The 8,835-nt window shown below is 41.4% G+C and overlaps 2 pseudogenes; one reads left to right on the top strand and one right to left on the bottom strand.

Moving 5' to 3' along the window:
• Positions 1-201: 201 nt before the first annotated feature.
• On the bottom strand, positions 202-320 carry LOC134971219 (5S ribosomal RNA; annotated as a pseudogene).
• Positions 321-5,969: 5,649 nt separating this feature from the next.
• On the top strand, positions 5,970-6,088 carry LOC134971231 (5S ribosomal RNA; annotated as a pseudogene).
• Positions 6,089-8,835: the final 2,747 nt, after the last annotated feature.

Genomic DNA, 8,835 nt, shown 5'->3' with positions numbered 1-8,835 from the left:
TTAAATTAGGTAGATATATAGTTGTTAGACGGTCACCAGACTCTAGCACCTGAGTCATTCGGTAAATATCATGATTATGAATGGAAAGAACACATTAATCTGCGTTGAAAATCCACTGGCTGGATAAGAGAATATAGAAAAGAAATAGTGGTGATACTGCTGTTGGCGTGTTCTTCTCATACGGGGAGGAAAGAAATTCCTGATCTACAACAACAGGTATTCACAGGTAGTCTCCTTTCCTGATACTAACCCGGCCCAACGCTGTTTAGCTTCCAAGATCGGACGAGATCGGGCGATGGCAGCGTGGTATGATAGTAGAGAATAGTATGATCAGTACGCCAATGAGAGTGCACCTATATACGAAAAAAAGTATCAGTGGGAAAAGATAGAGAGAAGCTGGATAGAGAAGAATGAAAAAAGAGAGAGATAAGTGAGATTAGGTGGATCTGCTTTCCACGTTAGGCACGGTCAACAGCACCCACTTTCGTGGCTCTGTGCTCCGTGAATCGAGGATGAGAGTCCACGAGACAGATAAGGCAAAGAATTTAGTTCAAAATTGATATGTCTCAATGATTAGAGAGAACATGCAATAGAATAATACAAAAAATATATTGTGCGTATATATATATATATATATATATATTAATACTCTGTGGTTGCAATCAGACTCACCTAGTGATATCCTCAGTGAGCACATATAATGGACAATAGAACTAAGTACTGTCTTTGAAGATCCCAAAGGGAGATGTAAATTGTCACAAAGTGCAATGGTATCGCAAGAAAAAATATAGAAAATAGATAAACATTGGTGTGTATATGATATACACATGCAGGACTTCTTGACAATACTAGGACAGTGTTAGCAAGGGGAAAATGAAAAGATGATATCTGTCAGATGCCATAAGATATGCTGGCCACTGTTAGAGTTGTAGCCCATATAAGAAAGCAGGATTCACATGCAAAATAGAATACTCAAATATCAAATATGCTGCCTGTATGTGATAGTACTGCCTGTGTCCCACAGAGCAATGAAGGCTAACGATACCCCAACCAGTGAGCAGAAGGATAAGTCAATGCCTCGTCAGGTGCAAGGAGCTGGCGCCGTGCGATCACTCCATGTGCGGACCCCCGTATGGAAGACGCGTTTCGCCCGCTAGGGCTTGTTCACTTCCGGGTTCGGAGGTAAGGGCAGGGGGATGGAGATTAAAAGCAGTGGTATTGGTGCGTCAGACCAATGGTGGGCGTGGCGGGCGGAGACGCTACATGAATAGTCCCGCCTGTCGTCACTATGGAGAAAGTACGATGTTTACGCATGCCTGTTGGTGAGTAACGGAGCTAGGCGCGCCATGTTGGAAAAGTGATAAAATTGGTAGAAGTATGGGTATGTAAGGGAACCATTTTAAGTAAGGAAAGGAGTATTATCAGTATGCAGAGGTATGGGCAAAGGAAAGTGCCGCTTGGAAAGAACAGTTAGAACCAAAGGGATTCATACAAACATTGAGTACGATGTTTGCGCATGACTGTTGGTGAATAACGGAGCTAGGCGCACCATGTTGGAAAAGGGGATAAAATTGGTAAAAGTATGGGTATGTAAGGGAACCATTTGCAGAGGTATGGGCAAACGAAAGTGTCGCTTGAAAAAAACGTTAGAACCAACGGGATATTATTACAAACATTTTTGAAGAGACGAGTACTAGGATTAATGGAATGGTATTGAAATAATTAAATAACAGTAGGGGTATAAAAAACTGAACCAAAAGAATAATAATAGTATTGTGAAATTAAAAGAAATAAAATAAATATAAGGATGAGATTAAAATGAACGAGAAGGAAAGAAATTAAATAAATATAAAGATAAGAATAAGATAAAATAATAAAATGGATAAAACTAAAGGAAACAAGGACAAAATGAATTAGGAAAGGAATTATATGAATGAGGGAATAATTATCTGAATGGCGATTAGAATATAGAGACACCCTGGGTAATGTGAGGCTGGCAGCAGTGCTGGTCCAGCGGTACTCACGTAGTGGCTCGACATATAACGCTTGCATGCCAGTTAGGAAGGGGATGTGGGTGTGTATGGAAGGTTGTGCGAAACCCTAGAGGCTATGTTGAATGGGAGATAGGGTGAAGTAGGTTGTGATGGGGTGTGGGCAAACAAATATGCCCAGTATTGGGGTATTAGGGATGACACAGCTGGGAGCAGATGCTGGTCATGTGGGGGGGGGGGGGGGGGGAATTATATATTATATTAAATTAAAATAAAATAAAGATAAAACAGAGTCAGGGGCTGGTGGGAATGGCAAAAAAACCTGGTTGGGAAAAAATGTGACTGTGACTATATGAGTTGGTGATAAATAAAGTGAGCCTTGCATAAGTAGCTGGGGTGAGGTAAGTGAAGGTATTGGAATTATAACAAGGTATGACCTGAGGAAGAGGTGTGAAGGCGTGCAGGAGATAGTATGTTAAAGGAAAAAATCTAAATAATGTGTGTTGTGAGTGAAAATGAAAAATACAGAAATATTGAGAGATGTCCTGGATGCGGTATGGAATATGTGTTCAATGTGGATAGGAATGGATTGAGAAAAGAGGGATAGTGCCTGGAGGTATATATTGGCCGTATGGGCCAAATGAAGGTACTGGAGAGTGAAAATGGTGCCTGTTATTGCAGAAGTGAATGATGAGTGAAATGATTAGGGGCAAGGGACCAGGGAGATGACCTGTGGTGAAGGAAGGGGCGTGAGGAGGAAGGTGATGGGGAAAAGGGATGGAATGGGGTGGGCATGAAGACTTAGGGATGTAGGTGGGAAGAGATGGGGGGGGGGAAAGGGAATGGAAGAGGAGGGTTTTTTTTTTTTTTTGGGGGGGGGGTTGGGGGTGATAAGGAGGGGGGGAAGGGTTTTTAGGGGGTGGTTGGTGAAAACAGGTTAGGGAAGGGAGAAAAGAAGGGAGAAGGGGAGGTAAAGGGGAGAATGAAGTATTTGTTGTTATATAGGTCTACAGGTGTATATCAAGGTAAAAGAAGCTGATGTTTCACAAAAACACTGAGTAATTAATATTTTCATTTAGACCAAAAGGTTTGAGAGTGTTGAGGCGAAAAATCCACTCGCTCTCTTTCTTGTAAAGTTCCTTGGTGATATCGCCTCCTCATATTCCCAAGTGAACACGGTCCAAGCCGAAGGCCTTAAATTCTTTAATGGATCCTTTATGGTAAGAGTGAAAGTGTCTGGCGACCGAGGTGAGCTGTTTCATGTGGGCTAGATCTTTTGGTGCGTTGCGAATGTTTCCCAAATGTTCCAAGACTCTTTCTTTAAATTTCCGTGTGGTCATGCCAATATATTTGAGATTGCATCCACAGGTTATGCAGTAAATTACTGCTTGGGTATTGCAGTTAAAAAAATGTTTTAGTGTTATAGTTTGCCCATATCTGTCAATGACAGTATTGGTTTGTTTTATCTGTGGGCATGATTTGCATTGGCCACACGGGAAGGAGCCATAAATGGAGGATTTTTTGGGGATGGATGCAACAAAATGACTGCGCACCAAATGGTCTTTTATATTCTTACATCGGCGCCAGCTCATCTGTAATGGGGAATCCAAAAGCGGAGATAGATCTGGATCCAACTGCAAGATGGGAAGATGTTTGGTAATAGCATTTTTTAATATCCTCCATTCAGGGCAAAAAGTCCCTATGAATCTTAAGATGTTATCTGGTTTGGTATCCTCCTTCTTCTTCCCAAAACTTAAACTCTCCCTCTTGATTACCGTCGTGGCTGCGTATGCTCGTTTTAGTGAACGTTTGCTATAGCCTCTGGCTAAGAGGCGACTGGTAAATTCTCTGCTCTTAGTTTTGAAAACTTGATCTTCCGAGCAGTTACGTCTAAGCCTGAGGTACTCCCCTTTTGGGATATTCTCAATGGTTGGTGGAAAGTGTGAGCTGGTTTGAAAGAGGAGACTGTTGGTTGCAGTCTCCACTTGATATAATTTGGTTTCTAGGAACCCTGTGTCAGATTTGTAAATATTGAGATCGAGAAAAGGGACCATCTCTGAGCTGATAGTGTGAGTCAATGTGATATTGAGATCATTGGTGTTAAGGGTTTTGATAAAGTCCATGAGGAGACCACGATCTCCATCCCAAATGATGAAAATGTCATCAATATACCTTAGCCACATTGACACATGTGTGGTATATTTCTCATTGTTGGTATTGAAAACATAGAGGTGCTCCCACCACCCCAAAAAAAGATTTGCGTAGGTGGGTGTGCAGGCAGCACCCATAGCTGTTCCCCTCACTTGAAGAAATAATCTTGAAAAACAAAATAGTTGTTGGAGAGGACAAAGTGAAGTAATTTAAGAAGAAAATTCGAACAGTCCTTTTCTCCTCCTTGATCCAAGTAGTATTTGACAGCTGTGAGACCATGATGATGATGGATACTTGTGTAAAGTGCTTTCACATCCAGAGTCACTAGGAGAAAGTTATTCTCAAAGTGTATATCATGGATTTTGCGTAATAAATCCGAAGTGTCTTGCAAGTAGGAGGGTAAGTCCAAAACAAATTCTCGTAGATGTAGGTCCAGAAATCGGCTGGAGTGTTCCAGGAGCCCGCCATTACCTGACATAATTGGTCTGCCAGGGGGCTGGTGGGCATTTTTATGTATCTTAGGCAAAAGATAGAAGGTCAGTGTTTTTGGATTCTGGACAGTAAGATATTGATGTTCTTGCTTTGTAATAGTACATGGGGTAGCAGCCTCTTGTAATAAGGTATTGTAAGTATGCAGGAATCTGGAGGTAGGATCACTGAGAAGTTTCTTGTAACACGAAGTGTTGTGTAGTTGTCGGTGAGCTTCGGTAATGTACATTTCACGGGGCCAAAGTACAATATTACCCCCTTTATCTGAAGGTTTTATAATTATATCATGCCAGGTTCCCATTTCTTGTAGGGCTTTTCTTTCTTTGAATTTGAGATTTTTAGAAGAGTGGTGAAGACCATTTCTGGTCTGAACATAGATATCGTCAAATTCTTTAGACACCCGGTTCAGAAAGACCCTCACCTCTGGGCTGGTGTTAGCAGGTGGAAAAAAGGAGGATTTGGGTTTGCATCTTTGTCTGTTGGTGTTAGTACTGTCCATATTGGACTCCATTTGAAGCTCTTCTAATTCCTGGATGGCATGGAGGTCATCAGTGGTCAATTCCGAACTACACGGATGATCCATCTATCTGTGTTGTTGCCTAGCAAAAAATTTTTTGAGAAGAAGTTTTCTTCCAAAGAGCCTCAGGTCCTTTTCCCAGGAAAATCTGTTGAAGGATCTGGATGGTGAAAAAGAAAGTCCTTTAGCAAGTACTTCCATATGGTCTCTAACAGTGGCCAGCATATCTTATGGCATCTGACAGATATCATCTTTTCATTTTCCCCTTGCTAACACTGTCCTAGTATTGTCAAGAAGTCCTGCATGTGTATATCATATACACACCAATGTTTATCTATTTTCTATATTTTTTCTTGCGATACCATTGCACTTTGTGACAATTTACATCTCCCTTTGGGATCTTCAAAGACAGTACTTAGTTCTATTGTCCATTATATGTGCTCACTGAGGATATCACTATGTGAGTCTGATTGCAACCACAGAGTATTAATATATATATATATATATATATATATATAAATACACACAATATTTTTTTTTGTATTATTCTGTTGCATGTTCTCTCTAATCATTGAGACATATCAATTTTGAACTAAATTCTTTGCCTTATCTGTCTCGTGGACTCTCATCCTCGATTCACGGAGCACAGAGCCACGAAAGTGGGTGCTGTTGACAGTGCCTAACGTGGAAAGCAGATCCACCTAATCTCACTTATCTCTCTCTTTTTTCATTCTTCTCTATCCAGCTTCTCTCTATCATTTCCCACTGATACTTTTTTTCGTATATAGGTGCACTCTCATTGGCGTACTGATCATACTATTCTCTACTATCATACCACGCTGCCATCGCCCGATCTCGTCCGATCTTGGAAGCTAAACAGAGTTGGGCCGGGTTGGTATCAGGAAAGGAGACTACCTGTGAATACCTGGTGTTGTAGATCAGGAATTTCTTTCCTCCCTGTATGAGAAGAACACGCCAACAGCAGTATCACCACTATTTCTTTTCTATATTCTCTTATCCAGCCAGTGGATTTTCAACGCAGATTAATGTGTTCTTTCCATTCATAATCATGATATTTACCGAATGACTCAGGTGCTAGAGTCTGGTGACCGTCTAACAACTATATATCTACCTAATTTAAGTGATTATAGTTGAAGATTTACATTTGAACGCCTTTACCACTCCTCGGTCCTGTTAATACAGTTATCTGTACTGGTCAGGGGAATAGGTGGTATGACAATTTCGTGTCTACAAACCTTTCCAATCATTCTCTATATGAAGAGACCAGAACATTTTAACATTTTTCTTTATTTTTTTGATCATTTAGATGGGTAAAATGTGTTTTCATTATTACTAATAAAAGTTATGTTTTAACATTCTTTGTTATCTCTCATACATCATAGGAATTTTCTTTCCTGCTTAGAGTGCGCCCACACAAGAGCCTTCTTTTTCTCCCTTGTTAGCATATACTGGGATGTAGGCCCAAAAGATGAGGGAGACTGGGCTTGCTGTGCATACCATGTTTTTGGACCAAATGAGGTGTGAGAAGGCGATTGTAGGTCAGAATCAGTGTTTGTAAATTGTGGTGTAGAGGTCATTTTGGAAACAAGCTGACCTAGGAAATCACGGTTTTCGCTACTGATCTTATCCTGCATAGCTACCATTTGCATTAGCAAATTCCTCTGCAGTTCACGTTCATTGTCCATAAATTTTTGCAATCTAGCATCCTCTTGACTCTGCCAATCTGAATTCATCTCGCGTAGTTGCTCGCACAGGATATTTATCATGGCTTTTGTAGCTACCTCTATTTTGGTCTTCTTTTTCTTAAGAGCCAGGGCTGTGTAAACTGTAAAACAAAACAGAAATTATTTGGCCCATGTTAAAGGTAACAATGGGATATGGCACAGAAGTGTAAATTGGAGAAATAGATTTATAAAAAATATTAATACATCTGTGCCTGCGGTTACCATATGCTAGCACAATTTGAACGCAGCAACAGGTACAGTTTAATAATAACACCCTATTACGCCACATAATATCATAGTCATTACTGTTAGTATACTACATAAAACTATTATCATGTACTATATGTTAAATATGTCTCTGACAATGGTAATACAGGAAACTTACTGTTTGAACGCATAGTTGTGCATATTAGGGGGTGCACGACTGGAGTGGCTAGTGGGCTAGTATATATATATATATATATATATATATAAAACAGCGCAGGGCGGGTGGGGAGGGAGGGAGGGCACGCGGTGTGATGTCAGCACGCCACATCGCAAGGCGGTCGGAGCATGACAATGGCATACCTCCCAACATGACCCTCTCCAGGAGGGACAGAATTCTCTGCTCCTGGACTTCCCTCTTAATGTGTGATTGCCATCACTTGTGCTGAAACACCTTCCTTATCCATTAACCTGTTCAACACAGGTGCCTGCAATCATTCATTAAGAGGGAAGTCCAGAAGCAGAGCATTGTGTCCCTCCTGGAGAGGGTCATGTTGGGAGTTATGCAATTGGTGAGCTGTGCAACAAGCCGCAAGAGCCGACCCTAAGCAATTTCATGCCCTAGGCAAGCGTTTTGTTGGTGCCTCCTAGTAGACAATCCCACCACCAAGCTTTTTACTTGTACAGACACCAAAAATAACACACTGGTTTATGGTATGTATATATATATATATATATATATATATATATCATACTTGCCTACCTGACCTTCTCCATGAGGGAGAAAATGCTCTGTTCCTGGACTTTCCTGGTAATGTATGATTGCCATCACCTTTCTCATCAATTAACTAGCTCACCACAGGTGATGGCAATCATACATTACCAGGAAAGTCCAGGAACAGAGCATTTTCTCCCTCATGGAGAGGGTCAGGTAGGCAAGTATGATCTATATATAAACATACATACACACTGTATAAAACAATATAATTTCCAAAGGGTTGGCACACACATAAGCGTAGCAACTTGGCCCGGTGCCAGCACAGCGTAGTACTAGTAGATCCTCCCAGGATGCGGCACTCGGACCACGAAGATAATGAATAAACAGCGCAAGCCTTGTTACATCAATGTTTCAGTTTTTATAGACTGTTTTCAAGATAAAGATAAACAACAATAACTCGCCTTAATATACCCCCACCATCAACATGTGAACCTCAGAAGCCGCACTGACCGGCATCGGCATCTTCCGATGACATCATCCCGACATCATACATACACACATAGTACACACATATATATCAGGATTTTTTAAATCCCAATACCGGGTATCGGGATTGAAAAAAATCTCAATCCGGGATCCCGGGATTGACCAGTCCACCTTCAATTTATGTGTGTGAGAGAGAGGGTCATGGGGGTTTCAAGTAAAAAAATAAATAAATAAATAAATAAATAAATAAATAACCTACTCACTAATGAGTAGAGGGGTCCCCAAGGTCCAGAGGTAGCGTCAGGCAGTGAGAGTCCCTCACTGCACAGCTCAGCGCTGCCTGCGGAGGTGAGGCTGCCTGGCTTCAGAAGGCAGCACCTGAGCCGGGTGCTCAGAGCTGCTCGGGAACTCAGGAGAGAAGCTGCCGGGGGAAGTGAAGTAGGGAATTGTGCATACGCAGTGTAATCCCGTGAATCCTGGGATTGGAAGCGCCAATCCCAGGATTCAAACCCTGGTGTTTTTGGGCCTGGAGCC

The sequence above is a fragment of the Pseudophryne corroboree genome, chromosome 11 (assembly GCF_028390025.1).
Source record: "Pseudophryne corroboree isolate aPseCor3 chromosome 11, aPseCor3.hap2, whole genome shotgun sequence".
In the NCBI taxonomy this organism is placed as follows: Eukaryota; Metazoa; Chordata; class Amphibia; order Anura; family Myobatrachidae; genus Pseudophryne; species Pseudophryne corroboree.
The sequence above is the reverse complement of the archived record's forward strand: the minus strand, read 5'-3'. Positions and strand labels throughout refer to the sequence as shown.